Here is a 25239-nt window from a genome sequence, read left to right as displayed (position 1 = left end):
AAAGATGCAAGTGAAAACGTGGTTTTCTTAGAATATGAATAACAGAAAATTAAATATAATTTTTTGTTGTTGTAGAGTCATTCCCTGCAGTCTCCAGTTGCTTGCTGCTTTGCCACAGTCTTGTACTCTTTGGGGTTTTTACTCTCACTAGATGGATACTGTTTGGAGTACAGCGTAGGACACTTTAGCGGTCTTTCTGCTAGCTTAATGGTGCACCCAGTGAGGAGTTGTGTTTGCAGACATCAGTGCGTGCTCAGAAAGTCTCCCCATGCTTCTGAAAGCCATGGTCTGCCAGACAGGACTGCCTCTGTGGGATGGCTTTTTGCCTCGTCTTTGTTGTCTGGGTCCTTGTCTGCAGCTACAGCCGGGGCTGGTGTTACCAGACATGACCACCTCCGACAGCTGCTTCCTCCCGGAGTGCCTGGTCCTGGCTGCGGAGCCGGGACCCCTGCGGAAAGATGCCTGGGCCCATCCCCGTGGCGCCTGGGCTAAAGCCCTGCACAAACCCTGGGCAGGGAGCATCACTGCACCCGAGACTGACCCAAGGGAGATTTATTTTTCATTGATATTCTTTCTTAGGTTTTTAAACTGTTCCACTGTCTTATGGTAACTCCTGGATGTCAGACATCTGGTGTGGATGTCAGACCCTTTTAATTTCTGTTGTGGATCTCCTTTGCCTGCTGCAGGGGGTCATTGGATCGTGTGACACACACACACAGAGCTGTGTGCTGGGGCAGGCACTGCCATCTGCCCCATGGGCAGTGAAAACGGTGCAATTCCTGTTGGTTTTGTGTTGGCTCTCTGCTCCTCGCAGAGGATGGCTGGGAACCGGTACGGAGGGTGAGGAGGTGGAGCCTTCACCAGGTAGCCTCTCATCTGACTTAGGAGGAGATGCAGTCCTTGAACTCTTTAAAATCAAAGAGCAGGGTGGAGGGTTTGCGCAAAACAAAATTCACAAGGCAAAATATGTATTTAGATGAAAATGCGTGGTCTACTGATTTCTTAGAGGTTTGAATGAATTCTGTCTGAGTGGACATACAGACCTCCTCTGTTTCCTAGAACCTAGGTCGTGCTCTGTATTTGCTGCCACGCTCCCCTGTGAAAATGCCCTCATGTATTGTTCTATTGTTGGAAGTTTGGGCATTTTGTTGTATTAGTCTAAAAGGGTTTGTTTCAATAACTGCATACTGCTGATAAACTCCTGGAGCAGGATCTGTCAGTCTCCCTGTGCCTGTGTACCAACAATAAATCACAGGCAGTTGTCAGAAGATGAGCTGCTGCCATGGCTGGTGCCAGGCTGCGAGGACATTTGGGCTGGACCTCACCAAGACCACAGGTGCGTGGCACCAGTGCCACTAATGCCACCAGTGCATCCTGCTGCAGCTCCCGGCTCTGCGGGCAGTACCAGCCCAGAGCACCTGGGCAGGAGTTGCTGCAGGAGCGATGATGTTTTGGAAATGGGGTAGAAGGCAATGGAGGCAGGGGGAGAAGAAACTCCCTGTCCTCACCTTTTCTCTAGATAGAAAGGTATGGATGTGGTGTAGGGTGTTCTGAGGAAGGATTGTCATCAGGTGACTACTAGGGTAATAAAACTTCAGCTGTTAGTATTTCGCCTCCCATTAGAAGGGGGTGGGCTTTTAATGGCTACATAAACTATCTCAGCTCTTGGGAGTGTTTTTAGTTGGCTTCAGGCTGTAATCCTGAAGGCATAGCCTGGGAATGGACCCGTGCAGCCAGCCGAGGTCCTGTGCAGAGCAGCAGTGGGTGCTGCAGGTGTCCAGGGTGGTGCCACCACCTCTGGGCAGGTGGGTCCCTCTGGCTTCAGTGTCTGTACAGCTGATGTGGAACAGGTCTTGTGACAGAAAACCTAGCTTCTGAGAGGTAGTCTTCCCTTCGGGAAGAGTGAAACTAATTAGATTTTTGTTTCATGTCAGTTTTGCTGAAAGTTCTCAGGGTGGGTTGTTGACAACGGTATGTTTCAGTGTGGGACCAGCCCTGCTGTCAGCCGGGAGTGCTGGGGAAAGGGGCTGCTCCTGCCTCCTCTGGTGGCCCCGGAGCGTGGCTACCGGTAGGGCTGGGGCCTGGGAGCACCCTGGGAAAGCTCCATCCTGGGGGTGCATGAGGCGGCTGGCTAGGGGGGGTGTCTCTGCTCTGCCAGGGCATCCCTACACCCCCAAGCTGCTCTGTCTCCTTTAATGCATCTTTTTGAGTACTGGGTAATGGTGTTTTCCTTCTGACAGAGATGAAGGAGGGCTTTTAATAGGTCTTTTGTTTTCTCTTCGTGCTTAGCTCTAGCATTTATTTAGAATATTTGTATTTTTATACATGGGGACCTACAAGGCAGAGAAGCCAAAGGGCTTGCTCAGGGTCACACAAGCAATATGTTCTGGAGCTGGGTCTCAGCTTCAGCTTTTCTGAATGCTGAGCTGATCTCCAGGCTTGGCAGAGAGGGAAAACCTTGGTTCATCCACTTTTAACTGAGACAGACAGGGAAAGCAAAATATAAAGGCTCTGTGGAAGGAAGCACTTGCTTTGTTGTTCTGTCCTGCTGTTGTGCTGAAGATGGCATGGCTGCATTCGGGAGAGTAAGGATGGTATGTGTGAAATGTGTGGAGGCACAGGGAGACTCAGGGCTGGTCAGGATGGAAATCCATTGAGCTCCTTGGTCCTGTGCTGGCGAGGAAGGGTGGGCTGCATGTGGCTCCCCTGTCCCCGACACGCCAGTGGCTTTTGTTGCGATGCCCAAGGATGCTGCAGCTGGGGTTTGCGTCACTGCTTGGTCCCGTGGCACGTCAGTGCCTGCCCGGTCGAGGCAGCACAATGGTCGCCTTCACTCCCTCAGACTGCGGGTCCAGATGCTCTCCCTGCCTTTTGTCAGGGGGTCACAGGTTGGGAGCGTTCCCAGCATCTTTCCCTCCACTGGTCAGGATGCTTCCCAGAACTGGGTGCTGGGCTTGGGACAGCAGCAGGGACCTTCTGTAGGGAGTCCCCCTGCTACCCAAAGACATTTTGATTTAAAATTCTTGTGGCAGCTCCCAGAAAGAAATGTGCTTTTGAAATGCAGTCTGGATCACCCCCACTCCAGTTCTTGCAGGCACAGATGCTCAGCTGACACCAGCTAAATAGAAACCTTTTAGCCCCTGCCAGTAAGTCTAGAGCAAACTGCCAAAAAGCATCGAGGACCAAGATACAAAATGAAGTCAGGCCTGAGCAAAGTACTTACACATGAAGGATGGAACTGATGTGCTCTTGATTTCTAGCACGTGAGATGCTTCAGTCTCAGGGTTTTGTTAAAATACAATGGTGGAGTTTTAAAGGTTTTCAGCAGATGCAAAGCAAGTAAGTCCCCTAGCAACAAAGGAAAGTTTGGGTTTTTTTTTCCCTTAACGCAGACTTTTTTGACATGAAGCATTTGTGAAATCCCTGCCCCCCCACCGCCCTTTAAATCGAAGATGAGTTTTGCTGAAGGAGACATTTTTAATGGCTTTTAGACATATTCAGAGATAGGATTTGAACCCTTGATATGCATCTGCAGTCCCCCCTGCCCCAGCCTACCCTGGCTGATGCTCCTGCAGCCACAACCTTTGCCTGGCCTTTGTGCTGCAACCCCTGCCTGGGCTTTGGGGGTAAATGGCAGGGGGGTAACTGTGCCATAAATAAGTTGGTAGGAAGTTTCTTGCATGATTTTTTTTTTTTTCTTCTTTTTTTATTATTAGTTTTTCTTCCTGGCAATAAGATGTAACAAAAAATTGGCAGGTTCATACTTTTTGTTATGGAATTAAAATCTATTAAATAATAAGTGAGCCAAAACCTGAAATCGCTACCAGGCAGCGCTCTTGGTGACGTGAAAAGCAGAAGGGAGCCAGATCCAGAAGCATTTTGTGTGTATGTGCATGTGTATTATGTGTGAAGAATGAGTGTATGAAGCTCAAATAGAGGTTTTAAATAGAAATAACACTGGCAGCTCTTCCTCTGTGAATCCAAGGTTATTATGTGTCTGGCTCTTGCCAACATGAATTGCCGAGGAAGTTCATGTACACCCACCCCATGGCTGATTTGACAGCTGTGCAGCCGTGGTGAGTTCATGGCCTGGACGCTGTTGAGCAGAAGGGATGACATTTCTCTGTCTGGTGGTTTCCCTCTTTGCAGAGGATGAGGGGGGACCGAGGGAGCCTGTTCCCTGCTGCGGGGATGGGCAGTAGTGCCATTGGCCCTGCCCTGCCAGGTTTGGTGCTCCCATGTCTTGGCAAGGGCTGTCATTCTGGAGTTGCTGAAAGCCACGACGACACGGGCACGCAGGGTGATTGCACCCGGGTGTTCATCCGGGACCGTTTTTATCCTTATGGCAAAACCCACGAGTTGCAGTTGGGTTGAGGCAGTGCAGCAGTATGAACAACTTCCCTGAAGCTTTATTGGTGGTCTCGGTTACTTCCCCTCTCAGGGGAATGTCACCAGCTTGCGCTGCCTGGGGAACATGGGCTGTCCCGTTGCAGTGGTGGGGACGCGTCACTGGGCAGGGTGTCAGCCACCGTCTCCTCCCCTGGGATGGGGGGCTGCCTTGGGGCTCCGCTCCAGCACCCGTGGAGGGGCTGCTCTCTGCAGCCTGGTGGGTTGGTGGCCTAGGGCCCTCCCAGCCCATCTGCCACCCCTGGAGCCAAACCTGGGCTTTTTGCCCCCACGGAAATCCTAGTGTCATGCGAGGAGCAGAGTGCACCAGTGCGAACCCTGGCAGCGGGAACAATTCAGGTTAATTCCTCGGTGAACCTGCGATGCGCTGAATGATGGTGCTTTTACAGAGTATGGGGGGAAATAATCTGAAATTAAACTCTCCGTAAGGGAAGAAAGGCATCCAGCCCCATTCTTTACTGCTCATTTTAGTAATTTTTTCCAGATAACCTACACATCTGTGTCAGTGCAATTAAAGCAGAAATTCTGTCTAATGAACAGTTGTAGCCCTTGGGCTATTGCGGAATGAGTAGTGAAGTTGGAAACAGTCTTATTAAAATAATAATTAAGAAAGAAGGGTGCGGAGAGAGAGGGAGGTGCAGACGAGGTGGTGGTGGTATGCTATTGGGCATGGAGCGGGGAGGAGCAGCGGTCAGTTTTGAACTTGCAGGGGTGACCCTACCCACTGTGTCCCCCTGCCAAGAAGCAGCTGTGTGGAGCAGTTGGACCCAGGGCTGGGCATGTCCCAGCCCTTTCCCTCACCAGGGGCTTCTGGTCATGCCATGTCACAACAAAATCAAGTCTTGGACTTTGTTAGAAGTGGATGGCTGTAGACCTGCAGGGCCCTTGCTCCACCATGGGCAGTGCCAGCCATCCTGCCAAGCCAGAGCAGCTGTTTTGCATATAAATATTTTTTGAGATTTCTCCAATTGCTGATAAAGCTCAGGAAGGGAGGAGAATGTTTCTTGTGTTAGACAGGATTATATCTCCTTTTACTTTTTCCACTAATCAATCCTTTCTTGGTAAAAAAACGTGCTGTGTGTACCCACATAGTTTGCTTTAACTTTTTTTCCTCTCTTGCTGTCCTGAGGACAGTGACTGCCCAGGCTGAACTGTATCAGTGATGGAGACTGGTCACTTTCTGTCCTTTGAGATAGCTTATTCTTTTGCTTTTAAGTAAATAAATAAAAAGATCCTTTTCAATGTTAACCCTTGGAGTTTTAATATTGTCTCTCCACAAGTCATTGTTTTATGTCAATAAATCAATTAATACTTGGAGCTGGCTCTTTCAGGCTTAATACTTAATCAGGCTGTTTAGAAATGTATGTGCTGCAGAAAGTGATATCTCAGATTAACAAAATAAAAAAATAAGCAAATGTCACTTAAAAAAAAAAAGGCCAAACAAATTCCACTGGAATGATACACTGGAATGATTTTAGTGGGATTTCTATCATTATGCTGTGGGTTTATTGTGTTTTTTTTCTTTTGAAATGGTTGTGAACCAGAATGATTACTTATCATTTTCATTTTAACTCCATCTGACAAATCGTTTTAGATGGAAAAAGCAATACTGCATCTTTAAATGGCTACTCTGTCAGCGCATCTTGCAGGGCTTTAAATGCCCTTTGTTATTGCAGTCTAGACAGGACGCAGGCGGAATATTTGATATGTTATAAGGCAAAGATTTGACAAGGTTGGATTAATTTACTGGCTTATTTAAAACAGAATTTAAAAATATTTTTCCTTACAAACTTGTATTTCTCTCTCTATCCTATATTTTTTTTTCGAAGTTAGTACAGTATGTTTCAACTGTTTAGACTGGGAGAGGAGACATTAGCTTACTGCAGCCTGCAGTACTTTAATTGCCCTTTTTATGACTGTCTAGACATCATGCAGATGCATGTTTGTGGTGAAAAGACATTTCCCCCTCTGGTTATACGATAGTCTGAAACCTTTACATTGCCTATCTCCTTACCCCCTCTGTCTTAGAATGTGCTTTACTTCCTCCATTTCTGAAAATCATTTTCCCCTGTTTTTATTTTTTGAAGGACACTTCAGTCCCCCTTTTTCTGTTCTTTTCCGTCTGATTATTTGCAAATGCTAATGCTTTCTGGTGGAATAAAGGTATGTGGAGCAAATCACTCTTGGAGCCTCACTGGCAGGTCACGCTGCTGAGGGACGGCTTCGTGCACTGTTTCTGTGAGTACCTGCACCTCTCCGCACCTACAGCAGTACCTATGGATGGCTGTGTTTGTTTGGGTTTCCCTTGCCATAAGAGCACAGCCTTGCAGGCTAGGTTTAAGAATGAAAATATCAGCAAGGTTTGAATGGGTTCAGAGTTTTAGTTATGCAAATTGGATGCATTAATTAACCCCGTTGCTATAGTTACTGCTTTATTGTTAAATGCAGTGAAAAGGGCAAGCTGTGTCCATGGATAATCCTCCCCTCTGTACTCTTCCCCGCTTCCCGTCCTCCTGACTTTGCCCTCTGCCCCGGTGCGAGGGCAGCTGCCGCCTGAGCGTCCTCGTTCCCAGGGTGCTGTGGCCTGCAGAGGTGGCTTGAAAAGCCAGGATAGAAATCAGGTCTGTGGAGGGGATGGGGGAACTGGGGGCCTCTCCCCTCCAACCACCCACAAAACATTGTTGGGGCTGACCTTGTGGGTTGGCTCTCCACCGCTGTTCAGTGTCATCAGTCTGGGGGCTGCGTGAGGACGGGATGGGGTGCTGGGGACAATAAGGTGGGTAGGAGGGATGAAGATGTGCCAGGGGATGGGGATTGGGGTGGGGAGGCTCAGCTTGTCCCACTGCCGCCAGGCGAGGGGAGGGCATGGGAACCCAGCCCTGTCCTCGGCTCCAAAAAACATCTCTGCTGAGCAAATGCTGCTGGGTTTTTACGTGGGAGAACAGCTTCTCTTTTTGTGTGTGTTTAAAAACTCACAAACGCAAAACACTATGATGAAACTTAGATCTTTCAGCATATCTGCTGTAGGAGTTAAACCCTTTCTCAGGCTGTTGCTACAGCTGAGGTAGAAGTAAACTTATTACCTTTAATTTTGTCAGTTTTGGGGCATTTTTACTCACCTCCCCCATTTGCTTTGGTGTGTGTATATAGATATACAATTTTTTTTCACGTCTGTGTGAGAGTGTAGACATGCATTTGCTCCCATCTGGTGGTGGTCAGACCAGTTCAAAAACTGAACTTGACTATTGCAGTGACCAAACAGCAGTGTGCGTGTCTGGGCATTTGCATGCATTTTGCATATTTTGTTCTGCAATGCATAATTATGTCTAACTTAAGATTGTCCTTGTTCCATGGGAGTGCCTTACCTTGTGAAAGGTCACTCCTTCTGTAAGCAAAAGCTGCAAAACAATAGAGACGATAACAGCGCTTGAGGAGGGGTGGAGACCGGAGAGGTGTCCTGCTGGATGGCTCTGGACAGGGCTGAGGAAATCCGGTCGCAGTTACAGCCCTGCCATGACCTTGTGAGGCTTTGGCCAGCTTGCTCAACCCATGTTTCGACACCCGTCTGCGAGCCGCCCGTGGGGGTGGCCGATGCAGCACCATGGCCTGAGCCCCCAGGGAGCTGCAGTGCCGCAGCCTGGGAATGGGCACGGGGGGTCCCCACCACAGCTCCCAGTGCCAAGGGGCTACAGGATCTGCGCCGGGTGGGTGAGTGAGGCTGTACTGATTCACACAGGGAAAGTGCTGGAGGAACGGAGGTTCCCTGGCCACAGCTCCTGGTGTTTCCTGGCTTCTCTGTGCCACAGCCCCGGGCCAGTGCTGGGCACCGGTTGATGGGTGCTTGTCCCCGTGGTCCCCCTCAGGGTGCCCACGCTCCAAGTGCTGGTCCTACAGGACCAAGCCTGTTGGGAATTGGCTGAAGAACGGTTTTCCCAGGAATAAGTGGAAATGGAAACTTTCTAGAGGACAGCTAAAGTGGAGAGGGAGGACACTGGGGAGGGACACCTGGTAAAACTCGCTATACACTGCATTCAGCTGGGAGAGGCTGTGGTCCATGTTGATGGCATCCATAAACCCCCCATCTCCGCACCCGTGCACCATCACCACTGGCTGTTGTGTGGTGGGGTGTCCTGCACGGAGCGGGAAAGACTACATCTTACTGCTTTGCAGCTGGAGAATGCTCTGCTGCCACCTTCTTCTCCGCACATAGAACAAGTGCAGCGTCATGGATCCTCGTCACCTGCGGAATTAAAGTGGCCTTGTTTTGATGGGCCTGGAGCCTAATGAAATGTCTGTTCCTGGGTGTCTTAGCAGAGCAGGAGGGGTCCGGCCGTGGCACTGCCAGCAGCAGTGGGTGACGGTGCCAGCGGCGTGGCGAGGGGGTGACGGCTGAGCGCGGGGCTGCAGGTGCCTTGTCAGTGCGAGGCAGCTCTGCTGCAGCCGGAGACAAGGCTCAGATGGAGCTGGAATCAGAAACCCAATCCCACTGATTGCTGTTAGCTTTCTGGTAAGGTGGCAAAGCCCTCCCTGGATGGAGCACTTGCTCTCCTCGGAGCGTCTGCAACTGGCAATTTGTCTGTCGAAACAGATGTGGGCAGCAACAAACATCTATTTCTATAACTAGAAACAAATTTGGTAATTGCCTCTTTCAACAGGACTTGCTCAAGCAGGAAATGAAATTCCTAAATGGCAGTTAGCAAAAGTATTTATAGCTAAGTTCATAAATGAGATGTGCTTTCCTTTGTCATGAGTTTCTGCTGGGTGGAAGGAAAAAAAAAAAAAACCCTCTATGGTACCAAGCCACATATTGATTGGGAGTGTTTCCAGTGTATATGAAAATACTTATTTATTAATGTGTTTATTTTTACTAGCTGTAGAAATACCCCCAACAAACAAAATCTCTTTGGCCTTTCAGGGTTGGCTGGTAGGGCTTGATCCGGATATTGTGTACTGTGTTTTTTCACTCATTCTTTGGTAGGTTTTTTTTCTGGTTCATGCTATTTATGATTACAATCTATAAGCTCTCATTGCTATGTCCCTCTGGATGCTCTTGTTCCAGGGGCAGGGGACGCACTGCCCTTGCTCCTGCCCCAGATGTTGTCCAGGCTGATGCTGTCGTGCTGCCTCTCAGGGAGAAGGAGGTGCTCTGGTTGTTCTCAGCTTGGGGGCCATGAGCCTTGCTCAATGTTTTCTAGTGAGCAAGCAAATATACCTATCTTTTAAGTGCAAAGTCAAAATTACTTTATTCTTTTAATCTAGTTCAGCTGTCCTTACCCTTGGGAATAACTTCAAAAGCAATGTACTCCTTCCAGTCATCTCAGTAGGTTGGGATCAGGCTTACTGTGCATAAAATATGTGGTCTCAAAATCCTTGAAATGGAGAGGGTGAGAGAAATAGGCACAAAAAGGGAGGGACGCGGTTGGCGTATGCAAGATTTTAGAGGCTCTGAGTGTCCCAAAGAACCTCGTTAGTTCTCATTGCTCTGAGGTTAGGAGTTTCTCTAAACAAGTCTCCAGCTGACAGGTCTCTGCCCAGAGCCAGGGGGTGTCCCAGCAGAAAGAGCTGATGACCCTGGCTCTCAGGCTGGCAATTCCCTGTGTGTGAAGGCTGCATGCAACTGCGTCAATCCTGCCTTCCTGGTCCTTGAATGCCAGTCCCACTCCCCGCAGCTGCCACCGAGCCATGCTAGCTGGGGAAGGTCACCTTTTAGAAACAGGGATGGCGGTGTGATCCAGGGCAGTTACTGTGTTTTAAGAACTCAAAAAATTTTGAGGCACAACCAGTCTAATATTTCTGTGTCTATAAGCATGAAATGGGGCTTTTTCCTTTAAAACAAACAAACAAAAAAAAGGGGGCGGGGGTGCAGGATGAGGCCATCATTTGCCAGTGACTCAGAGGATGTGATGCTTGATTACCCAGGGTGACAAATGAAGAAAATGCACTAAATTATAAATGCATGGTGATGGCCCAAGGATTGACATTCTTGGGGCTCCATCATCCTTTTTCCAACAATGTTTTTTCTCAAACTGACTCCTTTTGTGAGTCCCACTTGCTCTCTGCCCTCCTACCCTGCTCTCAGCCTGCCGTTGCTAGCTCACATGGCATTATTTCTGCTTGCTGCCTCAGAACTGGCCATGTTGAATCTGGAAATGCAATTCAGCTGTTAACTGTACTGATGATGCATGAACCCAATCCAACAGGCTCTTCCTAGCTGTCCTGCCTGTTGTCATGGGCCAGATCCTGCTTTCTTTGATGCCTTGGTGTTGCTGCTGCAGCTCCAAAATGCTGCTGATCAGTGCCCACACTAGCAATATCAGGATCATATTCTGTATCTATCTCCAGTACTTCCTGTGCTGCCTTGTAAACAAATGCAATTGTTGACAATATGGTGGGGCCTTTGTATGTGGTTTTATGGAGGTACTATTTAAAAGATAAATGTAGCAGATGCTAATACACGAATATTGCAGTAATGACTTTGCCTGGTGTGATTGTTTCGAAGCTGACCTAACAGAGAAACAGTGGAGGGTGAGTAATCTGCCATCTGAAGTTCTGTGTTCTTTCATCTCATCTTCCCCGTCCACAGTCTCCGAGAGGGAGAACGTTGGTCTCTTTAATGAGTGGAGCTCTGCATCTGGTGGATGAAATGGCCTCTTTAAACCAGGAGCAGCGTTGGGTGCTGCACCCTCTCTGGCAGCCTTTGGATTCCAGCTGTTGCCTGGAGCTGTTTGGTTCTTGCTGAAATTAGAGCAGTTCAAATGTAATGTTTAGCATAATGGGCGCATCCCTCTTCCAAGCAGGACGGGGAAGGATACTCCAGAGCAGAGCTGCTCCCACCGGGCTGTGTTGCTGCCGTGCCAGGGTATTTTCCTCTGTGGCATGCGTATGAACAGGGGAGGGCGAGGGGCCGGGGTCAGACACGGTCCCAGTGCTGACACTGCTGCCTCTCCCGTGGGACGCTGCGGAGTCCAAGTCCCCGCAGCTGCTTACTGAGGAGTTGTGAGTTTATTCTCTACTAAAATCATAGCTCAGAAGGGTGACTAGATTCAGATGGCTCTTCTCAAATTTACATTCTTTAGCCCCGAGTAGAAAAAATGAGGTCCACTCTTTGGCTACATTGCTTAACCCACATCCTTTTACAGAGGCTTTCATGAGCATCTGGCATAACAATGGCACTTCGGCTGGACTTGATTCTGCTGAGTTTACCCTCGGGTCCTTCCAGGGAGCCACGTGCTGCTCCAAAGTGTGCCCAAATTTTGCTGTAACATCTGTCCCCTGCTCTTCAAAAGCGTGCTCGCTGCCAGCAGGCACAAATGCGAGCTCTTGGGGCAGGCAGGGCTCTAAAGCCAGCACAGGGGCCAGGCAGATCTCAGGCCAGATCTGTGGACCCCGCTTTGGTCCAGGCCTGCTGCAGGCCAGCTCAGTAATGCCAGCTTTGGCCTTTCTGGTTCTCTGCTTGCAAAAGACAGCTTGTCAGTATGGGTAAGGCAAGGTGGTGTACGGGGCGTCCTTAGCTTTCATTTTCCAAAAGTGATAAGGACTTGTTTTGTACCCTAATTATTGGGGCATGCAAGGTAGTGGTACACTCTCAGCTGTTCACGGCAAGGACTGTCCTTGTGTGTCTCCTTGCTCTCGATGGTGCCTCTGGGCACTGCCAAAGCTGTGGTGCTCTGAAATGTCAGTGAAGACCGGGGAGGGTAGTGGGTAGGCTGTAAAGAAGCTGACAGAATGGATAAGGATGTCTCTCTCCCTCCTCCTCCTCTGCAGCCTGCTGGTGCCCAAGCGCCTGCCCTTGCTGCTGACTTTGGCTGGAGATGTGGGCGCTGAGGACGGCTCAAAGTCAGACGTATGACTTCTTGTTGAGGGCAGCGTCTCTGGGCAGTGACCCATTGGCAGTAAATTTTGTGTGAAGAAGGCAGCCCAGATCTGTTGGAGAAAATGCTGGGTCATATCTATCTTCTGCCTTTCAAAGCCCCTGGGAGGGTAGGGGAGCAGACAGGGACCTCTGGACCAGTGGTGGAGAAGGATGCTTGCTATAGGATGCTAATGAAGCAGCCCACATTTCGGGTGCTGCCAGGCACTTAATGATGCTGGAAGGGGGGGGGAGGGGGGACGCAGCTTTGGTCTGCCCCTATTCCAAGACTTGTTTTCCATTTGCTCTTTAAGAAGTTGCACAAGCTTGTTGAGAAGCCTTTAAAGTTACTGGCCTGAAACCATTCTTGGCTGAAATCCTTGAGCATCCCTGCTTGGTGTCCCACAGAGCTTGTAAGTGCAGAATTTGGGGAATCATGGACAGGCATGAAGGATGCATGGATGCTTTTCAGCTCCAAGCTTCAAGTTCTTGCTGATATCAGTCTGATTTGAACTTCCATTTCTCCCCACCACCTTCCTGGTTACTCTTGAATAGCCTCACCTGCACATGCTTAGTCGAAAAATAGCTGTACCTTTATTTATGTCTTTTACATGCTTTTTTTTTATGTAACTAGAACGCTGCCATCAAGGGCTACAAGGAACCTCTTCAAACAGAAGGCGCCCAAGGGTGGGGGTGGATGAAAAGATGAGAAAATTGGGAGGAGAGGGACCTGCAGTCAGGGCTGTGCACATCTCTGCTGCGTCTTACTCTGAGTCATGCAGCCAGGGCAGCTCTGTGGATATCAGAGGTGTTAATGGAAAAATCAGGGATGAAAGTGATTGCTGCAGATTTGTGAACACTTTTCATTAATTCATCTGGTTAATTTTGCTGTGTCTGGCAAGACTCAAGGGGTGTGTGTGTAGAGACCTTCCTTTCCAGGGTGTGCATGGGGGTGCATGGAGGATGGAGTGTTGCAGTTAGTTGAACTTAGCCTAAATCCCCAAGGATTACAGAGGAAGCCGGGACATGAGGTGTGACATTACAGTGCCACCATATTTAGCTGACAGTGGGCAGCAATTCATTTGTGGGTTTTATAAGCTTCAGGACTGGATGTGGCCTAGCTGTCCCCTGTCTCTGGGGCTGTGCTAGAGGGTGGTGCTGCTCGCCGGTTGCTGCTGTGGGACGGTCCCCCTGAGGTGCCCACTCCACATTGTTGTGGGCTCTTGGCCCAGGTCTGTTGAGTCCCAGTGCTGTCACCCAGTGCTATCGCCATGGCTGCCCAAATAACCCTGTGAAGTGGCTGTGTGTGGCGAGGAGCGGAAAGTGCTGCTTCATTGTTGGAGCAAGGGCTCTGAGGGCAGAAAGCAAGATGCTTTTCTCAGCTCTGCTTTCTCTAAGTATCACCTAGCTCTTTGTCATGGTGCCAACAGGTATCCTGCTGCGCCCCTGCAGGAGGCATGTGCTTGCCCAAGGGCCAGTTGCTGGCAAAGGGCTTGGGTGTCCTGTGCCGGGGGTTTCCCGTTTATGCCAATAGGTTTGTGCCCAGTGATTGCATCCTGTTGCTGTTGAGCACTTTGGCTCCGTGCCTGCACCAAGGGCAGTGCTCCTCCTGCGGTCTAGGTGCCTGGCATCACGGTGAGTACTCCTCTGCTCGCTGTGGTGCATCTCCCATGCCGAGCTTTGCTCTGGCTACTTGCCCTTTTTGACTTCCCCAGGACCTTAATTGCATCGTTCCCCACCGCCAGCCCTCTCCATCTGCATTGGCTTCATCCACAGGCTGTGGCTCCACTGCCTGAGCGGGGCAGGAGGCTGCCAGGGGCGCACGCTGTGGGCGAATCCTGCTCTAAAACCCTGTGTGGGCACCTGCAGGCCCTGCTGGGGTGGTCAGGGGTGCTGCAGGGGCAAGACAGGACCAGGGAGCTCAAGCTACCTGCCATTAGAAGTCATCCTTAGCCTGGGTCGTCTTGGATGCTAGAGAGGTGCTGCCTGTGTTTGTACAAGACCTGATGACATCTCTTTATACTTCAACAGGGAAGTTAGAAAAGTCTCAGTCTGTTTCTGCCCACTTTATTGAGGCTTGTTAGGCAGCAGGAGGAATCTCTGTACAAAACTATCCCATTCAGTCTTGGTGTGAAAGTTGTAGTAAGTGTGCCAGAGAAAGCGAAGACCAGAGGTGAAGGCACAGTGTGCAGTGGGGGTCCTTGGCTCTTCCATTAGGTACTTCTCTGGGAACATAAGTTAAATTTAATTAAAAGTAGTCCCTATGTATGGTGGAAGATGGCCAGACTGGAAATATCCATACATCTAAAACTAGAGGTGGAGGGGGAAGGGGATAAAACCAAGCCCACTGGTAATGAGCCTGGGGGTAAAGGGCCAAGGATAGGGGTGAAATCGGGAGCCCAGCTCAAGTGCATCTACGCTAATGCACGTAACATGGGCAACAAACAGGATGAGCTGGAAGCCATTGTGCAGCAGGACAGCTATGACATAGTCACCGTCACAGAAATGTGGTGGGATGATGGTCATGACTGGAATACTGTGATGAGTGGCTATAAGCTCTTCAGAAGGAATAGGCAAGGAAGGAGAGGCGGGGGTGTGGCTCTATACATTCGGGAGTGTTTTGACTGTATAGAGCTAGAGTCCAGTGACGACGAAGTTGAGTGTTTATGGGTAAGGATGAAGGGGAAGGCTAACAAGGGGGATTTTGTGCTGGGAGTCTGCTATAGACCACCCAACCAGGATAAGCAGGTTGATGAAGTATTCTGTAAGAGGCTGGCTGAAGTCTCGCAATCGCCAGCCCTTGTTCTCTTTGGGGACTTCAACCTACCGGATATCTGCTGGAAATATAACACAGCAGAGAGCAGGCAAGGCTAGGAGGTTCCTTGAGTGTATGGAAGATAACTTCCTTACACAACTGGTAGGAGAGCCTACTAGGGGAGGCACCTCGCTAGACCTACTTTTCACAAACAAAGAAGGACTAGTGGGAGATGTGGAGGTCGGAGGCCGTCTTGGTCTTAGCAATCATGAAATGGTCAAGTTTTCGATTCTTAGCGAGATAAGGGGTTAGCAAAACCTCCACCTTGGACTTCCGGAGGGCGGACTTTAGCCTGTTCAGAACCCTGGTTGGGAGGGCCCTTTGGGAGATAATCCTGCAGGGCAAAGGGGTCCAGGAAGGCTGGATGCTCTTCAAGAAGGAAATCCTAAAGGGCCAGGAGCAGGCTGTCCCCATGAGGCGCAAAATTAAAGGGTGGGGAAAATGGCTGGCCTGGTTGAACAAAGAGCTTTTGATGAGACTTAGGGAAAAAAGGAAGGTTTACCACCTTTGGAAGAAAGGACAAGCAACTCAGGAAGAGTACAGAGATCTTGTTAGGTTATACAGATTAAAAATTAGGAAGGCAAAAGCCCAGCTGGAACTCAACCTGGCCATTAATATGCCATTAATATAAGGGACAACAAAAAAGTTTTTATGAATACATCAACAAAAAGAGAGTCAGGGAGAATCTCCATCCCTTACTGGATGCGGGGGGAAACATTGTGACCAAGGACGAGGAGAAGGCTGAGATACTTAATTCCTTCTTTGCCTCTGTCTTCAATAGTCGGACCAGCTACCCCCAGGGTGTACAGCCTCCTGGGCTGGAAGATAAGGATGGAGAGCAGAACAACTCCCCCTAATCCAGGAGGAAGTAGTTAATGATTTGCTTATGCACCTGGACACGCGTAAGTCTATGGGGCCAGATGGAATTCACCCAAGGGTACTCAGGGAGCTGGCGGGAGAGCTCACCAAGCCTCTCTCCATTATCTATCAACAATCCTGGTCAACAGGAGAGGTACCAGATGACTGGAAGGTGGCCAATGTGACATTTATCTACAAGAAGGGCCGGAAGGAGGATCCGGGAAACTATAGGCTTGTCAGTCTGACCTTGGTACCGGGAAAGATCATTGAGAGCTCACTCAGGATGATCCTCTCCTGGCAAGTGCAGGGCAGCCGAGGGATCGGGGCCAGCCAGCATGGGTTTATGAAAGGGAGGTCCTGCTTAACCAACTTGATCTCTTTCTATGACCATGTGACCCGCCTTCTCGATGCGGGGAAGGCTGTGGACGTTGTCTGCCTGGACTTTGGTAAGGCCTTTGACACCGTCCCCCACAGCATTCTCCTGGAGAAGCTGGCGAATCACGGCATAGACAAGTGTACTCTTCACTGGGTAAAAAACTGGCTGGATGGCCGTGCCCAGAGAGTTGTAATTAATGGGGTGAAATCCAGTTGGCGGCCGGCCAGTGCTGTCCCTCAGGGCTCAGTCTTGGGGCAAGTCTTGTTTAATATCTTTATTGATGATCTAGATAAGGGGATTGAGTGCGCCCTCAGTAAGTTTGCAGATGACACCAAACTAGGTGGGAGTGTTGATCTGCTTGAGGGTAGGAAGGCTCTACAGAGGGACCTGGACAGGTTGGATCAATGGGCCAAGGCCAATGGGATGAGGTTTAATAAGGCCAAGTGCCGGGTCCTGCATTTCGGTCACAACAACCCCAGGCAACGCTACAGGCTTGGGGAAGAGTGGCTGGAAAGCTGCCCAGCAGAAAAGGACCTGGGGGTGTTGGCGGACAGCCGGCTGAACATGAGCCAGCAGTGTGCCCAGGTGGCCAAGAAGGACAACGGCATCCTGCCCTGTATCAGGAACAGCGTGGCCAGCAGGAGTAGGGCAGTGATGGTGCCTCTGTACTGGGCACTGGTGAGGCCTCACCTCGAGTGCTGTGTTGAGTTCTGGGCCCCTCACTACAGGAAGGACACTGAGCTGCTGGAGGATGTCCAGAAGAGAGCCACCAAGCTGGTGAGGGGTCTAGAGAACAAGTCATATGAGGAGAGGCTGAGGGAACTGGGCATGTTTAGTTTGGAGAAGAGGAGGCTGAGGGGAGACCTCATTGCCCTCTACAACTGCCTGAAAGGAGGTTGTGGAGAGGTAGGTGTTGGCATCTTCTCCCAAGTGAATAATGGCAGGACCAGAGGAAATGGTCTCAAGTTGCGGCAGGGGAGGTTTAGATTAGATATTAGGAAGAATGACTTTACTGAGAGAGTGGTCAGGCACTGGAACAGCCTGCCCAGGGAGGTGGTGGAGTCGCCATCCCTGGAGGTATTTAAGAAACGTGTGGACATGGCACTTCAGCGCATGCTCTAATGCTCAAGACGGTTGGTTTGCATCTGTTTGTGGGTGGGTGTGGTGTGGGTTGTGGGTGTTTGGTTTGGTTTGGTTTTGGTGTTGTTTTTTTTTTTTGGTTTTGTGTTGGTTTTTTGTTTTGGTTTGTTTGGGGTTTTTTTGTGGCTTTTTTTTTTTGTTGGTTGGACTCTATGATCTCAAAGGTCCCTTCCAACCAAGAAGATTCTGTGATTCTGTGATCTGGGTTGCAGAGTAATGTCCCAGCAATGACAAGGACACTGTTCTCTTGGATTGCAGGTGTTTGTAGAGGGTCTTCAACAAGAAGGTCCTTGCACTGCAGTGGGCTAAAACCCCTCTGCCCGGTGAGGAGCGGTTGCCGGGCAAGTGCCTGTGTGGGCAGCAGTGATGCAGCGGTGCTATTTCCACAGTTCTCTGAAAACTTCTGAAAATCTGTGTTGTTCTCAGCCCCTTTTTTAGTTTCCCTGACTCTTTCTTCCTTTCGGATTTTTCTACTGCTCAAATTCACATCAGTTTCTAGATGAGGGGAAACTGCTGGAGTTAAGCTTTCATTTTAAACCCACTTTTTGGTCTTTTCTGTGACTGGTGATATTGCACATTTTAGAGCAATGTTGGAGGTTTCCCTGTAGTGGTGAGGCTGTGATTGACACTCCCAAAACCCGATGAAGGCTTGGCCTCTGTTGCCAGATGTCCTCTTGGTCAGGCACATGGAACAACCTCAAAACAGGGTTTTAGGTTTATTTTCCCAAAGAATGCTAATAAAATGAGTGATAATGGGGCTCTGATGCTGAGGGACAGTCACAGCAGCATCCAGAAGCTGAGGTGCATATACCATCCATCCTGGGTAAAAAAATAACTCGTGGCTTACTAACTTTGAAGAGCGAGGCTTGCTCAGGTGGTCTCTCATCCTGACTGGGGTGAAGCAGGGTTTTGGGTTGCCTCACACCAGGCTGATGTCCAGCAGAAGATGAAATCAGCAGCAGGAGTTTGTTTTTTTTCCACACCCTTAAGAGCATATTTTTGATAGTCTGTGAGCTTGTGACCGGACTCATTGTGCTTGAACTGTCCCAGCAATCTGTTTCAAGTCAGAACTAAGGGGTTTTTAATGATAAGGAATAATGAGGAAGTGAAAATGAACATAGGAGAAGCAAAGTATTCTTCAGGGGATTCTCTGCTTGCTTTAATTTTGTCTCAGCAAAACAGACTTGGGTTTCAGCACAGTGCACCACAGCATTTATGATGACTGGCATATTTTTTAAAACTTTTTTCTTTGGAATTGTGGCTAGTGCAGCTACATTTATTCAGCTTAGCATTATCTCCTGAGTAATTTCACTTCTTCTCATCACTTCTTTAAAAGTGTGCAGTTCCAGTACATATAGAAATTATAATTGAAGCTTACAGATAACTGTTTTGACCTGCAGATGTGTATTATAGCCGGCTGCAAGCAAAGGTCATCTTGGCTGACACCCTGTCTGAAAGCTGTTCTGTCCTGTTGTAAGTGATAGCTGGAGTAATTGCTGCAGCAAAACGCAGGTGCTTTTTTTTTTTTTTTTCCCCCCCTCCTCTCCATACTTGCCAGCGTTTTGGAGCGTTTGTCTTCAGCAGTGATACTCATGTGGAAGGAAGAGCATTAATAAAGTTTATAGTAAGTGTTTTATGAACTGTAGTATAACTGTAAAAAGTAAGGAAATGCATTTAAAGTATATCATAGCCTCACCTCCCCTGTGGCTCTTGTGAGCCGTGTGTGTGTGGAGAGGCTCAGCGCTTCATCAACTCAAATAGCTCTCCCTCCATACAAAAATATTTATAAATTTTAAACCTGTGGGTGCTGAGCATTTTGTTGATAGGCAGTTGAAGGAGGTCTCAGTTGCACCTTTCTGCAGCTTTTATGGATCCATAGATGTGGTCTTCGTTGGGAGGAGCAGGGCTAGGTGCCCCATCAGCCATGTGTATAAGTTGGCTCCGCATCGGCACCGCCTGCAGCCACCTTCCATTTTCATACATTTCAGACATTTTAGAGCCTTATCATCTTAGTGGCTGGGCAGCAAGGGCACTGCTGCCTTCTTCCAACAAGGCCTCTGAGCAGAGCAGCCTGCGTGCTGCAGGGTCCGCAGGCTTTGGGAAGCAGTGGGGTCTCCTGGTGTTCCTTAATGGAACGCTGTCATCTACTGTGAAACCCTTATTCAGGGCCATGTGTGGTTTAAAGTGGCAGGCAAGTCACAAACTTGAAGAATGGGACATGACAGGTGATTTTACTTGATCAGGAATATCCAGTTTCAGGATTGTGAGAATCTGGGGGAAAAACACTTGGTTGCAAAACAGTTGCATGTGTGCTGATCGACTTCCAGAGCTGCAGAGTCTAGACAGAAAAAACAGAAAAGCAGGTTGTGTCACTTAAACATGATGTCTGAACCTGTTGGTTTGAAATGTATTCTGGAGTAAAAATTATGCAAAATTAAATTAGTGACCTTATTTTGCATTTGCAGGCTGAATATGCCCATGTTGTAAAGCCTAGTGCATTTATAACACTTCCCTTGGGGAAAATTACAGAGAGAAATGGAATGAGGTCTCTTCTAATTGAAAAGTGACAATGATTAGGAAGACAAATACAGAATGTGTTGAGTATTTTTTTCTTGTTTTGTTGCATGTGTGTTTTTAAGAATACCAGTGGAATTATAAATTATGTGCTTTGCAGTTTGTCTTGCTTTTCATTCCCCAAAGGCTTTTTATTAGCATAGCAGCTGAATTGCACTTGCATAATAATGCATTAAGTCCAAGTTTGGGTTTTAGTGATCTTTCTTCAGTAGTTTGACTGAGCTGCTTGGATAAAATCCTACTGAGTGTATCCAGCTTTTCAGTGTGTTGGGTTTTTTCCCCCTCCTGCAAATGAAGCCCATGAAGAGAAGTTAAAATAGAGGGAGAGTTGGCTGATACTTTGGTGCCTCGAGTGGGTATGAGTCTCTTGAAAAGCACAAATTGAGTGTTTTGTTTGGGTTTGATTTTTTTTTTTTTTCTTTTTTTCTCCTTCCCTCCTCCTCCCACCCCCCTCCAAAGGCCAGACCTGGCAACATGAATGTTCTTGGGAGTAAAGTTCATCCCAAGGTACCTGATGCGTTTATCTCCTAGGCACTGCAAGGCTGGTCCGGGCTCAGGGGGAAGCAGGACTCGGGCACCATGCGCTCTGTTCCCCCCGGAGAAGAGGCTCATGCTGGGCTTGACCTCCTCGTGTGTACATATATCCTGGTTATCTTCTAGTGCTTGGGAAAACTGCACTTTTAGAAGACTCTAGTGTCTGAAGTTGTGAAAATATTTACTTTATAGCCAGCCAGGCTATGTGGGATTCAAGGTCTCGCTGTTTCCAAGGTTAGCCAGGTACAGCAATGAGGAGGAGCGAGGCCTGGGCGCTTCACTCAAGCTGCCGACAAGTTTATTCCATACCACAAACATCACATTCAATATAAATTAAAAAGTTTGCTGCAAGAAGTTCTCTCTCCCTTAATGGTTGTGATCCTGAGAACTCCAGCCCCGGTGCCGGAGCCCTGACCCCTTCCCTTCCTCCCAAAGCCGCAGCGCTCACAGTGTCCCACATTTGCCGTCCCTGCTGGGAGTGCATGGCTTCCTATGATAGAATGGGCTGAGGATAGTCCTTGTGTATTTTATATTGGCATTGGGATCAATACTGGTTCTTTAGTGTTATTAATGTTAACTATCTAGTCTTACTCTATTAAATTTGTTTATATTTCAGTCCTTGGGTTTCCTTGGCTTTTTTCTCTGATTCTGCTTCCCAGGTGGGGAGGGGTCATCGTTTGGCTGAATAATTGTCTGATGACAATAAATTGTTGTGGGTTTCTCAAACTATAAACGTACAGCCCTGGGAAGAAACTAATTTCAGCAGCAGCACCAAAGAAGACATGGGAGCAGATACATTTCTCCTATACGATACTGAAGCATTGGAGCCCTTGTCTGTGTTGCAGGACAAGGATAGGTGTGCTCTGCTGCAGCGACTGAGCTGTTGCTTCCCTACGCTAATGAAGGAGATCAGAGAAGACCAAGGCTATTGGCATGAAAAGGCCAAAGTCCAAACAGGGGGAGCTGATCAGGTTTTATCATTCAGACAAGTTTCACTGAATTTCACTGAATTTTTTTTTAGAGTTGGAAGGGACCATATAGATCATCTAGTCCAACTCCCCTGCTGAAGCAGGATTGCTTAGAGAATGCTACTCAGGACTGCATCCAGGCGGGTCTTGAAAATCTCCAAAGAAGGGAACTCCACAACCTCCCTGGGCAGCCTGTTCCAGGGCTCTGTCACTCTCACCATGAAGAAATTCTTTCTCACGTTCGAGTGGAACCTCCTATGTTCCAACTTGTGCCCATTGCCCCTTGTCCTGTCACTGGGAACCACTGAAAAGAGTCTGGCTCCCTCCTCCTTCAACCCACCCTTGAGATACTTATAGGCATTAAGGTCTCCCCTCAGCCTTCTCTTCTCCAGACTAAAGAGTCCCAGCTCTCTTAGCCTTTCTTCATAAGGGAGATGCTCCAATCCCTTAATCATCTTTGTTGCCCTACGCTGGACTCTTTCCAGTAGTTCCCTATCCCTCTTGAATTGGGGAGCCCAGAACTGGATGCAATACTCCAGTTGTGGCCTCACCAGTGCAGAGTAGAGGGGGAGAACGACTTCCCTCGACCTACTAGCCACACTCTTCCCTATGCAGCCCAGGATTCCGTTGGCCTTCCTGGCCACAAGAGCACATTGCTTGCTCATTGTCATTTTGCTGTCTACCAGGACTCCCAGATCTTTCTCTTCGGAGCTTGGCTCCAGCAGGTCCACGCCTAACCTGTATTGGTGTCTGACATTCTTCTTGCCCAGGTGTAGCACCTTACACTTTTCCCTGTTGAACCTCATGAGGTTCTTCCTTGCCCAGCTCTCCAGCCTGTCCAGGTCTCTCTGGATGGCAGCACGGCCCTCCGGGGTGTCAGCCACCCCACCCAACTTGGTATCATCACCAAACCCATTTACAGAATGTTAATTTGCAGCTTAATTGTCCTCTCTCCTCCCACAAAGCAAGATATTAAAATCACTCTTCTATTGATAACGCCAGTGTGATTACCATAGACTAGATTCCACACTGAAATAGCCCAGTGTAGAGGTTGAAGAGCAAGGTGTGATGCATGGCTGAACACTGCCTGCGCCTCCTGGCCCGGCATCCAGCCTGTCCCGACCAGCAGCTCCAGGAGAGCATTGAGGGAGAGATGAGGCAGGAGGAACATCCCTGCTGGAGGGCAGCATCCCCTTCTTCCTGGTAGTCACACTGGGCCTTGCTATTGCACCTCTTAGCAACTGTTTTGTAATACCCTGGTTGCAGGAGTCCCAGAGCCAGAATAAACCGCATTCCAGGCTGGATGGGGATGGAGGAGATGCGGGTGTATTGTCCCAGATTCTGATGGAATTCCCACCCTTTCTTCTGCTTCAGGCTCTGCTCGTTACATGTTTGTATGTGTGTGCAGGAGGCTTGGCTTACATCGTTTGTAAATGACATGTCTTGTGTCTGTTCCTTCCTAGGAAGGATTTAGGGCGGTGCTTCCTGATTGCCAAAACTTCACCTGTGTCACCAAAGTACTGTGACTAATTTAGCAAGGTTTGGTTCATTTAAAGGACCTCTGGTCCTAGGAAAGGAACTTTCCTTTACAACTACCTTGGTCTTGTTTTTCTTCAGAAATATAACCTCTTTTAACAGAAAAGGAAGTTTTCCATCGCTGGCCTCATTTATATTTTTTCTTGTTTTTTTTTACTGTGGCCAAAGCACATGCTGCATTTTGAGGCTGAATTGACTCATCTTCCTGAAAGCCTTCGTTATTTTTTCTTTTCTATAATAAATTCTGCAAAACGTGGGCTCTGCACCCAAGCTGGGTGACTGCTGCCCATGTGTAGGTGAGGCAGAGAGGCTCTGGTCAGTGCCCCCCCTGGGGTCTGGCTCTTCATGGGGGACCCAGGGATCTGGGGGGCGTCCTGTGCCTGGCTGGGGTGTGGGGCTTCACCCGTGGGGACTGGAGGTTGGTGGGATGCTCTCGGTGCCCTTGGGTGCAGCTGGTACTAGGACATGCCTTTGGGCTATGTAGAGACACTTTCCTACGTAGCGGGGACAACATGGGAAGCAACATTGTGTCTTTTTTTTTTTTTTTTTTCTGTAATGGTTCTGCATCATCCTCTTTTTCCCAGCCTTTTTAGTTTTGGTGTGTTTGTGCATCTGGTTAATATTAATTATGTTTAGAAGAAACGAGCTCCTGTTTCAGCCCAATACTCCAGTACAGGGCAATGTGGCGGCTCTTGGGCTCAGTTGCCTGTCGTTCTGCTGTGCCGCTGCTTCAGGGCTGTACTGTAAATTGTTGGGAATGTGTGTTTTTCCCGGCTCTTCCCCTCATGGTGGCTTTTGAGTACCTTGCTGGGGTTGCTGTGAAAGACCCAGAGCTTCTCTTTTAAGAAGGTGCCTTTAGCTAAAAGGCATTTCTAAGGCAAAACTCCTTTGCAATGTTTGGCTTTTAATCCCTCTGTTCCCACCCCATGTGCAATTTTTCAGTGTAGGGCTGCTGTAAGTATATGGGCTCCAAGTCACTCATGTGTCTACCTTGAAATGACAGATAAGGCTCCTGCTTTCAAGGCATAATTCTGCTTTTTGCAGGTGGTGGGCAGAGCTGGTTAAGCATTTTGGGCTATGGCAGAAATAGCTGCTGTTTAACAGAATGAGCTCCAAGGTAACTGGCAGCACTTACCACCTGAGCTGTTTTCTTGACATTTATTTGCTTTTACTGGCACTTAAATGCCACCTGCCAGGAGAAAACTTTCTATAACAAAAAAAAAAATTAAATTTGCCTGACTCAGCAGAAGACACCCCAGCTGGTACAAATGGCGTGATGCTGTCCTTTGAGGCATGATAGGTCCTCCTATGTATCTACATACATATATATATGTGTGTGTCTGTATAGATGAAATATAGATGGCAGCATCCATGATAGTCTAGGACACAGCTTTCCAAAACTGGATTTTATAGCTGTCCCTACTGAGAAGCAGACACAGTTTAAATCCCCAGAACTATTGAATTTTGCTGGTCTGGCCCCTCCTTTATGACCAGCACTGGAGTTGCTGCTGCCCTGTCCTGGGCATAGTGAGCCCTGGGTGCTGCTGGCACAAGGGGCTTGGTGGGAGTGACTGAGCGCTTTGGGGATGGCATCTGCTCTGGGTGCCAAATGCATGGAAATAATGATCCCAGCACTACATTTGCCTCCAGTACTCGATTTTCCTTAGTCTCAAGGAGATGTGAGGAATTATTTCCTTAGGAAATTTTAGGAGCGGCTTCTTACTGCCTCCTGCCAAGTGTCTCTGGAGTTAACTGGATAATTTGCTGCTTCTTGTTTGGAGTATTTTTGGCAGTTTTCCTTTATGCCAGTACAAGCCACTCAAGCTGCCGCTGTCAGCTGGCCGAGCCCCGCACCGAGGGATATCTGGGGCTCCGGTACATGGCCCCTGTGAGCAGCCATATTGCACCTGTCCGGCATCTCACCGAAGAGCAGGAGGTCTCCCTGCCTGTGCCCTGTGATGGATGGGCTGGTGCCAGGGAGAGGGGGCTGCCAGCACCCGTGCCTGTTGTGCTGAGCCATGGGCTCCCCGTGCCACTGTCCCACTGCCATGAAAGAGGGGACGATGTGTGCCTGGTGCGAGGCCGTGCCAAGGAGGACTTCAGTATGGTCCTCCCTGGAGGAGAGAGTGGGGGTGATGGGAAAAGAATTGCAGAAATTTAGCTTGCATTTAGCTAAATTGTT

General features: G+C 48.8%; 1 protein-coding gene across 4 annotated transcripts in view; it reads left to right on the top strand.

The window, feature by feature from the left end:
• The window catches only part of PMEPA1 (prostate transmembrane protein, androgen induced 1), a 54458-nt gene that overhangs the window by 17322 nt on the left and 11897 nt on the right, over positions 1-25239 (top strand). The gene's annotated exons all lie outside the window — the stretch shown is intronic.

Source organism: Numenius arquata, chromosome 12 (genome assembly GCF_964106895.1).
Source record: "Numenius arquata chromosome 12, bNumArq3.hap1.1, whole genome shotgun sequence".
Taxonomy (NCBI): domain Eukaryota; kingdom Metazoa; phylum Chordata; class Aves; order Charadriiformes; family Scolopacidae; genus Numenius; species Numenius arquata.
The sequence above is the reverse complement of the archived record's forward strand: the minus strand, read 5'-3'. Positions and strand labels throughout refer to the sequence as shown.